Source organism: Acyrthosiphon pisum, chromosome A1, assembly GCF_005508785.2.
Source record: "Acyrthosiphon pisum isolate AL4f chromosome A1, pea_aphid_22Mar2018_4r6ur, whole genome shotgun sequence".
NCBI lineage: Eukaryota > Metazoa > Arthropoda > Insecta > Hemiptera > Aphididae > Acyrthosiphon > Acyrthosiphon pisum.
The window spans coordinates 91,679,843-91,700,401 of NC_042494.1; the positions used below are offsets into that span (position 1 = coordinate 91,679,843).

The window sequence follows — 20,559 nt, forward strand, 5'->3', positions numbered from 1 at the left end:
ACGTGAATATTTATGAACACGTAAAGAACGAAAGAAAAAAAGGAACTGAAAAATTCAAAAATATATAAACAGCAATAAATCATCTAGACCACTAGATAGTTCCGGTTATGTTGAATAATAATTTTTTTTTTTTTCGCCACGTGCATACATGAAATTTTTATTTCACATGCTCTATACCGAACAGGTGCGTCGCAATCAAATAGATGATGTGCTGAATATTTCAACGCCGACCGCTTGTCAAGACGCTGAAACCGTTGCCGCAGCCACCGCCTCCACCGCTCTTACGCCTAAGTACGGGTAGAGGTGTACACCGGTGGCGTGGGGTTATATTTGTATATAAATATATGAAAGTTCTCGCGAGCTCTTTCCCGCCGGGTTTCTCCCCCTTTACTTATTTTTTTTTTCGGTCACGGTGCAAGATTATTTACGCGTATATATATATATGTGTACGGAGAGATAAAAAAAAATATGAAGGAAAAAAGCGTATATAGACGAAACGTCGTGCATTAAGTATGCGACGAAAGAAGACGAGCGGCTAGGGGGTGGCGGGGGGAGAGGAAATGGCATCCCCGCGCGTGCTGCAGCCGGCGAGGTAAATATTCAACACGGGCCCCCGGCCACGATATAAAGAATATACAGCGGCTCCTGGTCGGCTGGGATGGAAGGGTATGGCCGCACAAAGGGGGTGGGGATGACGAGGATGATAATGTATTGCTCTCTTCTTTTGGTCGTTCAATAATAACAAGGAAATCTTCTGCGGTTACTAAATTGACTGTCTGAACGAAAAGAATAATAATAATATATTATATACATAGTAAAATCGTAACACACTGCGGGGGATAAGATGAAGTTTTCGAAAACGTTTTTTATTTATTTTTTATAAACCTTGTGCGTGAGTGTGTGTGTGCAGCAAGACGTCGTTAACTTCGGTGTATCATTAGAAACGACGACACGGCAAACCAACTTATAATAATATTCCATTGATGAATACTTTTATTATTATTATTATTATTATTATTGTCATAATATTATTATGTATTACTGCAACTGTTATACTTGTAACCCTCTAACATTCCGAACTCTCTTTGAAAATAAACGCCGTAACAATGTCGATAATAATATAAAAGCGTTACCCGCGCTAATAATATTATATGAATACAAAATATTGTGTATACGTGATTTTGTCACGCATTTCAATATAATATCGACAATTACTATCAATAATAATAATTGTTATATAATAATATCATTATATAATAATATTTTTCCGATTCCAATACTATATTCGTGTGCATACGACTATAGCTGGTGCACAGTTAATAATTGGTGCATTCCGTCAAAGGCTTTGTCACTCCTCGTTCGTTAAAACTCTATTGCTATATATCCATAAATTACTCCGTGATCACGTGTACGCAATATACCGATGAACAAAATTATATATTTGTTTAAGTTGTTATAATAGTCTGCGAACCGATAAAACAAAGATATAATTACGGCGTTATAGACCAAAAAGAAAAAAACCAAAAAATAAAACTGTTATTTGACATCAACAATATTATGTTGCATAAACACGCGTCAGTATAACACGTCGAGGCTTAATAATTAAAATATATTGGTTAGGCTAATTGTTGTTCAAAATCGAGATGTAGTATTTTAAAAAAAAAATTTTTTGTCGACTAATCACGGGTTTTTAATTGTGTGAATAACGTACAAAAACATAATAGTATTGTATTTATATTTTTATTTGTTTATATTTAACGGGTTGAGCCTTACATTAATCTGCATAATTGTGCGTATTGCTAAACATATACTCAATTTATGAGATTGTTAATATTTGATAATAACTATTATATAAACGCTAATGCGTTGCGTATAACAATGCCTGTGTTATAATTGCCATATAATAATACACATTGAGTATAATATATAATGTCGGTTAGTGTGATCATAAAATATATATCAATGAGTTTTAAATATAAACTGAATACTACAACTTTTGAAAAAATTTTCACATTGTACGGCCAACTTCATGGACCTGTATATTAAGGACGAAACAAATATTTTATGAGACGGAACTCAGCTTGTGGTAAGCAAAAAACTCAAAGGTTGTACGTGAGGAAAATTTATCTTTAGAAAAAAAATGGAACGGATCATAATTCACATTAAATATTATTTAGTTTATTTGATACTAATCACAATATAAGTAATAATATTACTATATTTGTTTTTTATATATTGTTTCGTTTTATTTTTGTGTACTAAATACTTATTTTGTAGTTTATATATTATAATAAAATAAAATCATATACATGTAAAATAACGTAGGTATACCTACACTTTTGATAATAAAAAATAAGGCTATTTGGTCAAGTGGTACCAAGTGAAAATTGTAAAACTGTGTAGGCGTTACGCTGATATAAAAAGTTAAGAATCGCATTGAGTGACTATATCTGAGACTTGTACAATTTTAATTCAATGATAAATCATTTAAATAGTTGTACACAAAAAATGATATTCTGAATGGAGAATATGGTATGTCAACTTATATATTTCCTATTCATAAGTATAATATTTTATTGTTTATTTAGTGCTATGAATAATTTATTTTTCTATTAGATATAACCGATTTTCACCCAAAGCCATTTCAAAAATTTCATCATATAATAATATACCTATATTACATTAATAGCTGTCGTTAACTTAAAGTCAATACCGATGTACCTCACAACGAGTTGTTCGTTACATAAATAGTTTAAAATTAATTTAAATACTTTGGAAATTGCATTGTGTATGGTAAATAATGATTTACGTAATGGTGAAAAGTTTTAAGCCCCTTCAAATAATAATTTTTTAAATAACATCGAAACAACTGAAATCATTATTTTTCGTTTAAATATCCAATATTACAACAATATTTAAACTTTAAATATTATAAATGTCTTTAATAAATAATGAATTGTGCATAATATGTTTTTTTAAGATTTTTAGGTTTCTGTAATAAACATTTTTGAGGGACCTAGGAATCTTAAATTAAATGTTCAAGCCTTAGGTTCATAAAAATATGTTGTGAACTTTTAACTACAGAATCATCTATAATATATTTTCGTGATTTTGACTAAATTCTTAAAATTTTGAACTTAGAAAGATTATAAAAACAATTAGGTCCATCTACATTTTTCATAGTTTGCTTTGACCTTCAAATGTAATAAATAGGTTCAATTTTCTACCAGTGACCTGTTTCTATGTTGAAGATAGACCTTTTTTTTATATACTGTAAAATGTGTACACAAATAAACAAAAAGTCACAAACACTTAACACATTTTTGTAAAACCCAAACATTTATCACTACACTTTGAATCTAATATTGGTGTAAAAAAAAATGTGGCAAACTGAAATCGTGTCAGTCTCATTCAATGCCAAATGTCATACCATAAAATTAGAAAAAAAAATTCAGGGGCGTCATTTGATGTGTTGCAGGGACGCAGGGTAATTTTATGCATAAGTACCTACAATTTATCAAGATTGCATATTGGCATGACTATCATTTTTCTGCGCTGAGCAAAAATAATCTTTTTAATTTTTAATTGGTCTTAAGTATTGGCCACTATGGCCATGCGATATTATTATTTAAATGCAATATAAAAATGTTTGGTTTGTATTATAAATATTATAATATGTATGACTGAGGATTTCAAGATATTTTGTTTTATATATAACGGTTTTAGGTACAATACTATAGTGTCTATAAATATTTTAAATTAAATAATTTAAGTACCTACTTACTTAGTATTATTAGGTATACGATATTCATAATATTATATTAGATAGAAAATTTAAATATTCTAATTTTCGAGCGTAGCAAAAAAAATGTTTTTTTGTAATAATATCCCTAATCTCTAAAGTACAGTACATAATAATGGCTGGCTGAAATTTTTTTTGGCCTACCTAATTGTCAGTGGACCTTTGAAAAAATTGAAATTATTTAATTTATATTTTATAGAAGCTAAAATTGTTTTCAGCTAATAGATATAAGCATATATAATTATATAAGCAAACTATATTAATTCAAATTCCCTTATATGCCGATACAAATTACAAAATACTATATTATTAGACAACAACGTTATTAATTTATGTAATAATAGCAATTATTATGATTTGTTTTATTACAAACGTTTTATAACGTTATAGAATAATTATCATATCCGTATTTAAACTATAGCTTTACTCGGTTTTAAATTTACAAGAATTAAAATTATCATATTCATCAAAATATATCATATATTTGTATATATACCTATAGGGATATACAATAATGGTAGTTGCTAGTTAGTTTATACAGTTTATCAAATAGCAGAGTTAAGAACCTTTCAGTAACACCTTTCCGTTTCCCATAGTAATTCAATAAGGATTTCATTGATTTTTTTTTTTTACCAAACAACGTTGTTCCGTGGTTAAACTAATTTATTTCATAAACGACAATGGGTACGTGGACATTATAAAAATCCCGATACAACTTATACCCTGTTTTATGATAAGTTTGATCGCATTAATAATAATAACAATAACAACATTAAGCTTTACAAATGGTGTATTATAGATTGTGCAATTCGATATTGCCGGCTTATTGACTTATAAAAGTCTAAAGTGTCAAGAAAGCAACAGTTTAAATTTACTAACAGCCTGCGTTGGTAAACATCAACTTAATATTATAAAATATATAATATAATATTGTTATTACAAAGCCGAACACTCGAGCGCCGCGGCGCGCGTCGTGCGATGGATGCAATGCATCTCGTCGCAATATTAAAAAAAAATGTATTGGACTCGATAAAAATATTATACTCCTCGGAAATCGGGTATACGGTTGAACTCTACGCCGTCGAGAAATAAACACGCTACCGTTGCACACGACAGTTGCAGTTGTAGTACACGATAATAATAATAATGACAATATATGTTATGTCGCTGCATTGCGATACATTATATTAATATTGATATTGATACGAGACGAGATGAAAAGAAAAAGACACCGTCACTCGCGACGTGTATGACAACAATAAATAAGTATTATTATGAAGTCGAATGAGGGCGGCTCGAGGGTCAGCGCCGCCGGTACGACACGGAGTCGCGTATAATGACATCATTATTACAATATAATAAATATGTGCCCGACGATTGAGAGTTGAAGAGGAGATGTCCACGGATCGTTGCAACATCATATCATATTACATTAATTCCCGGAATCGTCGTACAATGTGGGCACTATATAATTATTATGGGCACGAGTTCCGAGTCCAATTATCTGTGCCCCAGCGTTGCACAACTTACAATAATATTATGATTTTACACGCGTCACGTCTTACATAATATATAGTACCGGTCAAACGGGTGGTGATGCGAGGAGGATATGTTCTCTCCCCCGTGACCCTTCACCGATATTTACGACAACTCGGACAAACCGTGGACGGTTTAAAATGGTAACCATAAATTATATTTTTAACGATCGAATAGCGTGTAGGTATGTTAAAAATCAGCCTCCCCCCACACCCGCACAACGATGAAGAAATCATTCGACCGCCGCAACTACGTCCGCCAATAATATGTGTATCATCGGTCTGTCTCTATCGCGATAGCTGTACTTTGGACATACGCATTATATATCGTATTGTTACATTGCGAGGACAGAGGAACCGAAGTCGAGAAGGATAATAAGCCAGATATAGTATATTATATATTATATACGTACGCGGTGCACGCACCCACACAAGCGACACTACAAAGAGATAACTTCGAAGATATAATATTGTGCTGGGCGGGTGGAAACAATGTCGTCTCTCACTGTGCCTGCCTAGACGTCATTGTGTGCGGTCGCGTGTACAGTGCCATATATATATATTCTGGGTGTGTGTGTGTGTGTGTGTGTGTGTGTGTGTGTGTGTGTGTGTGTGTGTGTGTGTGCATGTGTATTACATCTATATAATACCGCTACGGGCCGCGTAATTCCCAGACAAAAGCGACGACCGGAGCTGAGGACGGAACAATAATTTCCCGACTAATAAAATCGAAATCCGATTGGTTTCGACCCGACGACGTCGATAGTGTCCTGGTCACGGTGCGGTATCAGTATAGACTATAGGTACCCTGTTCGTCGTCAATTTCGAACACGGTCAGTGTAGCTTATCCCCACGCACTCCCGCCCATCGATATCCGGTCTTACCGCGGTAACCCACGCGGCGCCCTTGAATAACTACGGTACAAGACCGATAGCGCTCCTTTGGTCCGAACCGAATGCGTTTTCAATCTGCAGCCATGATTTGACATAATATTATTACTATTATTATTATTATTATTATTTATAACGGTGGTGTGGATTAAATTTCGACGTGGTGTGCAGAGAAATAAGCCTAACTGTAGGGTCTAGATAGGTATATATCACGAAATCGACCATCGCCGTTGTGGCGTAACCTGACGACGAGCCCCAGTGGCGTATTTAGGGGGTCTCTCAAAGGGGCGCCGTCGATAGAGGTTAAATTATTTTCAAAGTTAATTTATAACAAATTAAAAATAATTAATTTTTTTATGTTATTGGATTTGTTGATAAATTATATTAGTGATAACTGATAAGTAATAACCCATATCTTTTCTTATTATTTCTTTTATATTTCTATATACATATACCCATATGTATATTGTATATATTATATATTATAAATATAATATATTTTATTATATTGTCATAGGCCATAGCCCATAATAGGTACAATTAAGAAGAAAAAAAGACTAAAATTTAAAATTATAAATGGAGTGGTGGTAATGGTAATATAAAAATGATTTCTAAAGCATAAGTACAATGAGGAGGAAAATAGACATTTTAGGGTATTACTCTTAACGGAGAGAAAAAGTAAATTTTCTAATTAGAGGGGGCCTAAAAGTGGTTTGTGGCAATGAGTAAAAGGAGACTATGAAAAAAAGGGGCGCCAAAATATGTATACCTAAGACGCCAAAATCGTAAATACGCCTATGGCGAGCCCGTCGAAACGATTGCTGTCGCAAGACTGCATCGGTATGACCACCATCAAGGGCTGTGCGGTATTCAAGATAATATTATGTTTTTGGGGGCTTAGCACTATTTCCGACAGCTATAAAATATTATATAATAATATTGCAGCACTCGGGCCGCGTTATTATTATAACGTCGTGACGTAAGAGATGAATTTAATATGATATCGAGCTCGAGCCGAAGCCTCGTTTGAACGTGCATACATGATACATACATCTGTGATGCGTTTTCCGTCCGATCTCGCCGCCCGCCGTGTTGGCAGCCCACCGTACGGAGAAAATTTACTATTTATTTGGTCAGCGTACGGAAACAAGCCCGTTTTTACATTCAACACATCAGTAATGCGTGTGTGTCGAGCATGAATTTCTCTGTTCGGTACGTGCCGCCGAGCTGTTGGAAATATTATCGAGGTTATACTCTGGCCGAGGCGTGTACGGCGGCACGCTCGACGAATACGCAATAAGCCCGTGTCCAAATATTACGGAATACCACTTTGGGCGTCGGGAGAAAAAATTAAAAAGAAAAACAGTAGTAGTAGTAGTAGTAGTAGTAGTAGTAGTAGTAGTAAGTAGTAGTAGTAGTAGTAGTAGTAGTAGTAGTAGTGAGAGAGTGGAGGGAGGGTTTGGAGAAAGAGGGAAAAGACACGAGAAGTATAGGAGAGAACGAAAACAGAAGAAAAGAAAAGGGGAAAAACCGAGAGAAAAAGACGGCGGCGGTTCTCTTCTCTTTGCAGTGCGTGTCCGAAAAACAAAATATATATATATATATATATAATATACAAATAAGAGACGGACAAATAAATTCGAGAATAAGAAGAAGAAGACCAAAAGGACTGCGGGATGACCTGCTGACAAAGTACAAAACCGAGAACAATAATAATAATAATATAACGTCACTATTGGAAATGACATGATAAATATTCGTCTTTCCGATGCGCTCTGCAGTGCTCTTCGCGCGGAATAACAATTGTTTTTCTATTTTTTTTTTTTTGTCGTCGCGAGTGACAAACAGCCTTCGGACCTTAGTCGTGTATTCGACTTGATGACATATACTAGTGTTGTCAAAAGCGTTCTTTAACTTGAGTAGCGTATTGTGTAATTTTTTTCACGCGAAAAGAAGTAAAAATATTATTTATCGTTTTACTTGAACGCGAGCTAGTGGTAAAATTGATATATACCACCCACCGTGGTTAAATGTTTTGAATGAATTGTTATTATAATATTGCCTAACCTCTTTCGAAGCCCATTAATTAATTAGGTGATTAAAGCAGTCGTAGTAATTAATAAACCAAAATATTAACTAATCAATTAAAAACATTTCCATTTTTTTATTTCAAAATATATTTTCTAAATTTTGGTAGGTAATTATATTTTTCACAGGGAAACTTTAATCACGTAACATCGATATTTTTTTTTTTTTTTAGAATAATTGTCGTACGAGTTTATTTTTGTACTTTAAAAAATTCCTTAAGTATGATGTCGGGACGGTTTAACCAAATACAAAAATTTGTCTGGTTGACTTAACGTTTAGTATTTATATAACAATCAGATCTAACGGTTACAATTTACGACGTAATACTGCACATTACACATGGTATGATATATAATAACAATCGTCTAAAGGATTTAAAGTTTCTGCAATGTGAAATTATGGTTGAAGTTTTTCAGCTTTTCGGGTTTAGTAGAGTTCAAAAACAGTAATATTATCAGTTGTAATGTGCTGTGTATCTTTCGCTCCATTAACGATTTTCATACGATATATTATATTATTTTCATATGTCACACGAAATGCACACGTTTGGGGCGTGCGTAAAAATGGACTGGTAAATTTATTGTAACACCATACGCAGTATAATATCTAAATACGAACATAATATATTTTGTATGCATAGTGTTTTTTACGCACTGATGTAATCATCAGTCCATTACATCATGGTTTGTGTTTACAATTTATGGTTTTATATCTGAATGTGTATCACCCATTAATGAGCATAACTGGAATAAACGTCACATTTATATTATACGATATTCGGCCATAACTTAAAACGCGTCACTAATCCACGGGAAGTAATTATAACTTATAATAAGACCATCTCGTTGTACCTATGAACTATAATATTATAGCTATACTAAAATAATTTAAACATTATTTTTACCTATTTAACGGTTAAAACTACGTCGCCAATCTGCACGCATAACCTGAAAAATAAAAATATTTTCTATTAAAAATTTGTTCACTAATATTATATTATGAATAATAATAATAACGATTTTGACAATCAGTCGAATGAACCGATGACCTGCAGTTCTTATAAACTCTTGTAACCTTTTTTATTCTATATAAATACATAATTATTGTATACATATATTTATATATAGATAAACATTTAACCTTTTTTTCCGTAGTTTGTTTATTTTATAATTTCAAGTTGTATCTACTTAAAAGAAAAATACAATTATACAAACTATATAAGAGATCAAATGAAGTAATTAACTGAATAACAAGGGTAATTGTTTGTGCATTGTTTGAAATTCATTCATGGGGAGATAACCTATTATGTCCGCACGAAAGTTTTATTAAATTATTACCATCTTTTTGCATACTGCAAATAAAATGTACTACAGCACATCAACAAGTAGTATATTCAACGACCGACGGACACGATCTTTAAATTTCCGATTAAAATCGAACGAATCAAATAAATATTATACAGCCAGTGTTTTTAATTCTTAATTAGGTATTTACGGATATAATAATATTACAGCCGCGCCGGAAAGGATCGATCGATGTATTAAACGGGTCGTGTCGAGACGCCTATTCTAAATAAATATCACTCAAAAATAATATCAGACATTGAATAAAAGTATACAGAATATGGTGGTGATATTTTTTTTTTAAACGCTGCAGGTAGAATCGCTATACATATATGTATATACGTCCTTTCTTTCGCATTTTTATGGCGATATATTCGATAAAACCATGAAAGGCATCGATATAAACGAGTGAAGAAATATTATCAAGTACCCTTTTGAAGACAAAAGCTTGACCGTTGCCGAGTAAACGGAGCTCTGACCAGAATCGTTTTTCAAACACAAAGATTGATGATTGCTTTCACATCAAATACACGCGTTTTCGCCGCAGCGTTCTACGAATTTCGTGCATCTCAATTTTTCGTCCTCTTTTTTTCCTGCCTTAACGCGGATCTCATACATGACTCAATCTCCAATTTTCCCGGCAATAGCTGTATAGTACCCACGCGAGCATTCGACATTTATTATGTTTTTAAACATCCCGCGATAATAATGGGTGATTTCATTTAAAATTCTTTTTTTTTTCGAATAAAATATGGGAGATGGGAACAATCGCATTAATATAAAATCACATACGTTCGAGGGACAGTACGGTTTTGTTGTTGATAAATCCTACTTCGGAAAATAGGTATTGTGTCATTGTTTTCTAATTATTTCAAAACGTCTCAACACACGACGGCCCATACCGGATGGCCTAGTAGCGATTTTAGTTTGGTTAGCGTTTTACCTCAGTAAATTATTTAAATTATTTTTTTCTAAACGATTTTTATACAATGGTTACTCTCAAATTTAGTCTTCAATTACAGTGTTTAACGTGGTATAATCTATAGAACCTCTCCGAGCAGTAATGAACGCGTGGTAATCGAAGGACGACGATATACCATCGATTATGGCAGACGTTTAGAATTGTTCTAAATCAACAAAAAAAAAAAAAACAAAACTATGTCTTCGTCATATTCAACAATGTATCAATTAAAAATGACCAACAAGTGATCTGTGTGTTTCAAAATGGGGGTAAACAAGATTTTTTTACAGAAAAAATAAATTCCATAGGGGTCAGAACCTTCTAGAACCCTACCCCTATCTGCGTGCGCCACTGCGGTGGATGCCGTACACGAATGTTCATCGCCTCGGACATTGGACGATGACTGATGATAACATTATATTGTAAAAACGATAATAACATATACGACGGTTAGTGTGCATTGAATATATGACGGATGCCGCGATGTGACGATAATATTAAATAATATTTTGGGCGCAAATGCGAGATAGACTGAGACAACGACATTCCATATGGGTACCTATGTATATAAGTATAAACGTACCGACATAATATGCTTTGCTCGCGGATGGTACGAACACGTTTGACATAAGTCCCGGACGTAAATTTTTCCCGACAAAACCACTTTGATTTTGATTTGTACGTGTTCAGATGGTAATGTAATATTTTTCGCACGCGAAAAATATATAAAAACACGTCGCGCACTAAACACATAACGCGTGTAGGTGGGTATATGTGTGTACTGCGCCCGCGGTGTAAACACGTGAAAAATAGTGATATTAAATTCTCTGCTCTGCGTTTAAAACACTTCACGTTTTTTCCAAAGTCGAGAGAGCTGCAGCACACACATACGGGAAATAAAAAATAAGCGTTACTTATTGCTTATATTATATACCTACGTAATATATTTACATAATATGTTATGTGCCTACATTATTGTAAGCGATGTTTTTTGGCGCGCGTGGCGGTAGAAAATATAATGACGTAGGCCTTCAAAGTTTAAACATTTTTGACATGGGTTCTCGTACGAACAGTCTAAACAAACAATCATTTGTAATATTATGTAATTATGTATAAATATACGTCATATATATTATATATCGATTTCAGATATTATATTAGTTCAGAACTTACTGTTGTAACCCTGTTTGAGCACATTTTTAAAAGGCGAATTTCGGCAAATCTTTTCTTATTGCACGGTTAAAGTATTAGAGGAACCACTATAACAAATTTCAAGTTCGTACGTTGAGTAGTTTTTGAGATACAGTGATCTGTGAGTCAGTGGTATTTGGATTTTATATATATATATATCTGTATATATAAAAATACTTGTCCTGGGTGATTCATCATCGCCTAGTCGGAACTGCTGAAGTTATGGATATGAAATTTTCAGTAAATGTACTTATTACTATGTATAGGCGCACTAAAAAAGGATTTTTCGAAATTCGCATTTTAAAGAGGTGCTCAAACAGGGATCTTGAGGTTCACGATGGAAATTAGAAATTTTATTTTTTAAATAGTTGCCATTGGTTACAGTCTACAGTAGAAATTGGTATTTATTTATTACTAGCTGATCCCGTGCACTTCGTTTCCCGGCAACCAATAATTATTATTATAATAGCTTCAAAACCCATGGCAACCATTTATAAACAAAAATTTCCATAGGAAATCTCAAAATTCCTGTTTGAGCACCTCCCGATGTTGGTCCTCTCCCTTTTTAAATTAGCCTATCTTCTGAAAAGACGTCTAATCTATATATATATCTGATCCCGTGCACTACGTTGCCCATTAAAAATACCAACGATATATGAATAATTTGTTTTTACATATCACGATGGCAACCATTTATATACAAAACATTCCATCGGAAATTTCAAAATAATATATATTTGGTTGCCGTGGTAATACGGAGACACACACCGACGAAAATCTCAAAATAATATATAAATGGTTGCCATGGTAATATGGACACACACACTGACACACATACATTCATTTTTATATATATAGATTGGTTTCCATTGGTTATTTAGGCAGATCAGGTACAAGCTAGCACCAAATCAAATTATTGAACATTGCAGCAAGTTACACCCAAAAACAGTTGAACATTCATAATTTTTTAAGTTGCAATTTTTTATGGACAACGGAGTGCACGGGTTCAGCTTAGTATGAATGTTTGTGTGTAGATTAAACCTCTGGGAAGAAGACTGACTAATTTAGGAATGGTTAAATTTGATTTTTTTTATACAATAGGTAAAACACATAATATCAACTGTTCAAAACAGCTTAAATTTCTTATTACTGAATATGCTAAACAAAATGTACCAGGTACATATTTTCAGTGTTCAATGAAAGTAAGTGTAACAAGTTAGGTACCTATAGGTTAGGTATAGACTCCTACTGTAACGATGTTACTTTACTTATAAGTTATAACGTGTTACATCATTTCGTTTAAATTTTTTCCAATTAATCTTGTATATATAAAAATGGAGACAAAAATGTATAACAATTCATCAATCTAAAACGGCTGGTCCGATTTGGCTCAAATTTTTTTAAGATGCTCGTAACTGCCAGGAGAAGGTTTTTACGAAATAAAATTTTAAAAAAATCCACCGGAAAGGTAAGAAACCTCAAATCTGTATGGCAAAAATACAACAGTGGCGCAACAGTGCATTATATTATTATATTGGTTGCTATTAGTTAATCGGGCATGTTTGTTGATTTCATATAATATAAAAATGAATCGCAGAATGTGTTGCTAAGCGCAATAATTCTACTGTACGTGTGTTGTGACTAAAATCCTCCTAAATGGTTAGACCGATGTGAATGAATTTTTTTGTATGCGTTTGCGTTTATTCATCTGATTTTAGTACGGTTAGGTTAGGTTGGGATTTTGTATTAATTGATTATATCAATCCACCATAGGTAGAATACGAAAAACTTGGTATAACTTTGATATTTTAGAGTTAAATCATACACTAACGTACATACAGCACGGGGTCCGCGATCTACCGCAGGTAGATTGCCTACCTGATAATGTACTGCTGCTTAATTTTGAAACCATACACCGAATATTAAATAACGAATTGAACAAAGTTTGAGTCCCATATAGTTGGTACACTTAATGGGCAACGAAGTGCTCGGGTTCAGCTATATATATATATATATTTAATATATATATAGATATAATAGCTTAAAATTTAAAAATTAATATACATTACTTGACATTTTTCACCGTGCGTAGTAAATAATAATAACATAAATAATGGTGAAAAGTACCAATTCTTCACTAATAATATCTTTTTTGAATTACAACAAAATTACTTATAACCGTTGAAAACAATGTTATATTTGCCATTAAATAGATCTAGGTTTGTCAATAACTAAATTTGACGATGTCTATATAAGACTGCGTACCAATAAAATATATATCTATAATACTCCTAGCCATACTAGGTACTTTCTGAGTTATTCACTATTGATGCTTATTATTAACAATTTTTTTACGGGATGATGCAAACATTTGAACATTTCACTAAAAGCCTGATTTTTATAGGTTTGCTTAGTAAATTCAACAATTATTTGAGTTCAATATTCTCCATATTTGTTCACACATTTATACGTAAAACTTCAAATTAATTAAAGCTGAAATAGTTATGTTATTAAATAACAAAATATTTTTGAGAACCAAAACAAACTATTGAACCGAATTTGATTGTTTCACGAATACATATTGTAATACGATGATTTTTTTCCTGTCTCCCATGACGACGATACTTCGTAATAATGTGGAAATTTCACCGTTTATAATAATAATTTAAGTACCTCTACATAATTATTACATAATATATGCGTCTTACGATTAACAGCCGAGCGAGACAAAAGCCCCCAGACTTCACCTCCTCGCACTTCTCCACTCCTCCGCATCGACACGAATATTACGCCTCACACTGTGCGTAATGTGCGACGTGCGTACATTATAATAATATACTAATTTGTCACCGCCGCCGCGGCCCAAGACGACAATAAAACACTCGATAAGTGCGCGGGAACGCACTCGGAATGGGGTCGTCGGTGAGCTTAAACGCCCATAAAAAAACGATTCGTAATTGAGCCTGACAAAGAATTTATGTCGCGCGTATTGTTATATTATACTTATATTGTTGTATTATACGCGTGCGAGTGTTTGTTCATTCAATTTCCGTTTTCTGGCCCGTTCTATATAGTCATCTCCACGGAAGTCGTCGTCGGTCGTATTTGGTAGGTATTTTTTCATCGTCGTCATCATTATTATTATTGTACAGTCGACCTGGTCTGATTTGAATATACGACGGCCTGCGGAATAACGATCGAACTTCCGTGTATAATGCGCAGAGTAGCCTTTGGGCGAGTCGTGAGCTGCGGGAAAACCGCGACATAAGACGAATAACTTAAAATATATTTGGGCGCAGTACGCGCGTCTCTAAAAAAAACACTGTGGCCATAATAATATTATATATAACGATATGTAAATTCGACTGGCGAGAAAAATTGCAAAACGCGTCAAGATATGGGACTAATCAATTTTTACCTCCAAAATATAGCATACGAGATACGCATTCAAAAAATTTACCTCGATTTTGAGGGAAGACCAAACAGTTCCGTTTTCATAGCATTAAATCGTCGACATCTCGAGAAACGAGTAAGCGGGGTAAGCGGTATGCAGGTTATGACGTTATGACTGTTTAGTGACTCCTCGTAAAATTTACAATTTTATAAATCAATAGATTAGTACGTTGTCGTCATCCTTTTATTTTAGATTCTGAGCGGAGAAAGGATTTTTTTTATCCTGTATACAAGATTTTTTAACAGAAGGAGTGCTTTGATTTCAATATATAGTACCTTATTTTTTATAAAATTGGATCAAGATGGTACTTTAAATAGGTCATTTTTCGATTTTATCAATAGTAATTTAATGCCACGGGAAAAACCACCGAAAAATTACGAAAAACCGCTAAAAATGGGTTTTTAATTTCTAACGCTTTGCTTATCACCATAGAAACGAATAAAAAATTATATTTTAATATTAATTCAACTTACATGATATAATAAATAATAACAATATAAAATATCCAAATACTGACAAACTGTCTCCGCTCATAATCGTTTTTCTTATACAATGATATTATATCATTGAATTCAAGTTTAAAACAATCCATTATATAATGACCCACTTGTAACCTACTGTACAGCAGAGCGACAACCACTTATCCGCTTTTTTTTTTAATATTTAATCTGTATGACATTTTAATATAGTTGTAATATGATAATATATTATATACAACTAGCAGCCTGACCTTCCTCCGGAAGAAATTATTTTTTTATAATTTAATTTAAAAACATATTACTATTTTTTGGCTTTACAAATAATATAATATAATTACATATTGTAGTTATTGTTATTGCTAATTTCTGAAAATTATATATCCTACATTTTGAGTTCAACCACTGGAGTGGTAAATTGTATTTTTTTTACTATAGAATAGAGATACCTAAGGTAGAAAAAAATGTAATAATAAATTATTTGTTCAATGAATAATATATATTTCAAATGGAAAAATGCAAGTGCAAACAAATAAATAAATAATTAATAATAATAATAATAACAATAATAAATAAACAAACAAACCGGTTTCGTTCGTCTCCAAAATCAAGTTAGATTCTTATATATATATAGATTATTTTGAAATAGTGACATTAAACTTTTTTTTATAAGTTATCATTATATAATCTACCTATATTTTATTATAATCAAACTCTATATAATTTAGTCCATACTATTAATTACATAAATTTAGAACTTTAAACTCCACCGATACAAGCTGCAGTTGCTTGAAATATGCGTGCAGACTTTTGTAATTATGTCGAACTTCTACGTATATTTATTTTTTGCGTGTGTTTGAAAAATATTTATTCATATTGTGTATAATATTAGTACATGTTAAATGAAAAATAATAATAAAGTATAAATAAATTAGATTATTGTAAACGGAGCGGATGGGGTCCATATTATGCTACCGGGCGGGGGTTGGAAAAAAAAGTTATAAATACGTTATCAATCACTCGACGGCAGCGCAGGCAGCACTTGCAATGTGTTTCCGCATAGGTATATATGCGAAGTTATGTTGTTATTATTATTATTATTATATAGGTCTGCACAAAGTATGACGGGCTCAGGCGTCCGTGACGCGACGACGACGATGTTTACCCGGGAAAAGGATCGTGTAATTTTCATGCCGACACACGACAATGTTTACCTAACCGGTGATGGAAATTTTATTTAAAAATGTTTACGGACATGATCGCGCGTGTGCCGCCGCCGAGCTTTTTACACGTCCTCCGACTAGTGTTTTTATTTATGGATTATCTCCGACTCGTTACGTACCTAATTATTGTAAACACTGGCTTTTAAATGCGTTAGACTGCAGAGCGGTGTGATTATACGACGCAGTCTAATGACGTTTTCTTCTTCTGGAACGCCACCACACGGAATTGCGATTGTTTTGGTTTTTTGTTGTCGCGAACGTTTTTAAATTCGTACCGCCCAAAAACATTTTGGTCCTCTCGGTTCGCAGTTGAATACATAATACGCGTACTGTTGATTACAAGTTGATTAATAAATTTGCATTTAATTCGGACCGTATAATTCAATTTCCGTTAGCATATTATTATAATATCACGCGATCGTATAATATTATATTTTATTGTTGACTTATTGTCAGGTTTTTTTATATTCGCGCACGTCGTATGTAATATATAATATATTATTATTATATGACATAACTGACATATATTTTGAAACCGTCGAACATGAATGTTTCCGTGAAATATAATATAAAGTCCTTTTTTTATTGTTTCAATATTTGAGTTTTACTGTGCATTGTTAATTTAAAATAAAAGTTTATTTGCATTATTTCTTCCCATATGTGTATTGGTACAAACATAACTTTTTTTCTATGATTATATTTGTTGAAATATTTTATGGATTTTCCCAGTTGTTTAACGAAATATTAATTGAAATAATATTGTATTATAATATTATTTTTAATCTTTATTTATAAACATTTTAAAAGCCAAGTTTTTAGACAAAATAAAATAATAATTTACGTGTGGAACGGACGAACGGTTAAGACAAATCGGCTTAATACTATTAATAGTTAATAGTTTACCTATATGACAGGTATTATACTGAAAGTAATTTTTTCCATAGCATATAAATCGTTAATTTCGTAGATTTTCATCCAACCATCAAGGTACGTATAAATATTAGTTATTATCCACAATTCTATAAAATTTGAAAATTATATTTTTTTCTTTAGTTGCCACCTTAATACTTTTCCATTAACCTACTAGGGTACGTGGGTAGCTGATACGGTATATTTTATTGAAACAAATTACTTAAAACGCTTAAAACTGTAATATTTTTGAAGACATATATAAAGTTTGAGATTAAAATATTTAAAAGCAGAGTTCAACGCGACCTTATAATAAATACATATTACCCTTTATTAGTTAAAAATAACAATTATCAAGTTTGTTTGATCCTACAGAACAGGATCGTTAATTCCGTAGAACGTATATTTTTGAGGATAAAATAATTACATTGGCGCCGGGCGCTTTAAGCAAATGCGATGTGCATACGTTTAAAATGGACTCAATTAGACCAGTGCGAGGGCAAAAAACAGCGAGGGTCAGTATTTAAATAATCTATACGGAGCGTAATCTTTGTAATTTGATTGCATTATAAATCCGGTTGGCTTTGCGCAGGTGCCCTGCTCTAAATGAGAAATTATTTCAAGATAATTATCATACAATTTGTATGTTGACAGGAATCCTAACCAAACAGAGTCACCGCCCGAGTGTATACCTACGCAATCGACTAGTGGACAATACGCGTGTCCACTTTACAGTAAACGAAAAAAAAAACAAAATAAAACGCCGTAATAGAAGTTAAATAGAATCGGCACGCGTTATGGCACGCACATAAAATATGGTCTGGATTACTCGTGAGACGGGCGAAATGTCAAAATCTAAAATCGGCATTAAAGTTTTTATGGTCGGGGCCGTAAACCGCCGGCCCGGCGCGTGGTGCAATAAATAAATCGTCCGGAGAGAAAATGTGTGGCGAGAACGTACACGATTTCGTTCCTTTTGAATACTATATTTATGTAATGCGTAGATGGCGGCGACGGTGTGCACAGGATGTATGCGGGGTGTGTGTATCCATCGAAAAATTCCATCGAACCCTCCCCCACTGGACGACTTCGCGCTGCACCCGATATACTGTGTATATAGTATATACCTATATATATATATATTTATATATAATATTATATCGTATAGGGCCGTAGGCGATCGTTTTGAACAATATCGACGGCGACATTAACATTATATACGTATTTATATATATATATGATATACGATATCGCGTATTATTATACATAATATTAATATCGCGTTATATCATCGATTCTCGGAGATGATAATATTATTGTGTGTTATTGCGCTGTCGTTGAAATGTTTGAAATCGCGATTTTGAATATCATCCGCATTCCGTATTAAATATCACGTATTATTATCGTATCGATTCGACGCCCTTCCCCCCCCCCCCCACCAATGAGTGCGTAATAATACGGCGACCGCTGTGTGCATTTGCAAATGCGCGTGCAGTCTTATTACGACTGCAGTAATGTGTGTGTAGTAGGTACCTATATATCATACGAGGCGTGTAGTCGATGTATTAAAAAAAATAATAATAATAATAAAAAACACGAGGGGGGGTGCGGCGCGACTGCGGGGAGGTTTTCGCCTCGGGTCACACGTTCCACAGACCTGCAACGAATCCAATCAACGGGTTGGAGCGTAAAATTGCTTGTTACCGGTGTGTAAGCAACAGAAGCAGCAGAAGCAGACTATGCCTACGTCTGACGCGCCCCCGTAAATTGGTCGTTTGCACGCCAACGCGCGTCCAGGTTTTTAATCTGATTTTCAAATCGATCATCGCGCGGGACGACAAACCACCCCTGTAACGTCGTCGTCGACGGTTCGATCGGGCGAGGGTCGCCCGCGAGGGAAGTGAAGGTCGAGGGACCCGCGTTTTTAATTACGCGGTGCAGACGTAATTTTAATAATATTATCATATAATATAAACGCACGTCGTGTAACGATATCATACGCTGTATTAAACGACCAGCGAGAAGCCGCCGAGATATTAAGACCTCATCATCGAGATGCGATCGTCACGACAGTGTGCATACCGTGTGCCCTAGAGAAAGTTAAAATGTCGCAGGTAAGTCACCGAGTAAGGACATATTATTATTTATTATTTTTTTTGATTAAAACAACGTGTTTTTATATTTTCTTAAAATCATACGACGGCTCCCCGCACGTTGTACTATATCCTATATTATTATTACAACAATGTTGCTTTCCCGCGTACGTTTACCTGAAATATGAAATGAATTATAAATAAATATTATAAAACGCATTTTTGAATAACTACATGACGTGTATCACACTTTAAACTGATCTTAATACGAGTAGGTACTTAAGAGGACGTTGTACCCGCATGTGTTGTCTCCGTCTTACAATCATACGACATACCAAATTTTCGTTCGCTAGTTTCAATAGGGTGCCGTCATTTTTGATTTTAGAGTAAATTTACCTACTATCAAACTTTTAGGTAACAACATTATCTGTGCCCTCTCGTTGGTTTTTTACGATATTTTAATTTTTGAGTGAGTTATCAGTATGTAAAATATTAATGTTTGAAAATGCTCATAACTCACTTGAAAATTAAAATATCGTAAAAAACACAAGGAGAAGGCGTAGATAATGTTGTTACCTAAAAGTTTGATAATAG

The 20,559-nt window shown here is 33.5% G+C and overlaps 1 protein-coding gene across 6 annotated transcripts in view; it reads right to left on the reverse strand.

Moving 5' to 3' along the window:
• Positions 1 to 20,559, reverse strand: part of LOC100159515 — a 383,802-nt gene that overhangs the window by 306,689 nt on the left and 56,554 nt on the right. For all 6 annotated transcript variants that reach the window (XM_029487770.1, XM_016801133.2, XM_029487768.1 and 3 more), the window contains exon 3: positions 9,220 to 9,262. The gene's annotated coding sequence lies outside the window, so the exon portion shown is untranslated. The remainder of the gene's footprint in view (positions 1 to 9,219; positions 9,263 to 20,559) is intronic.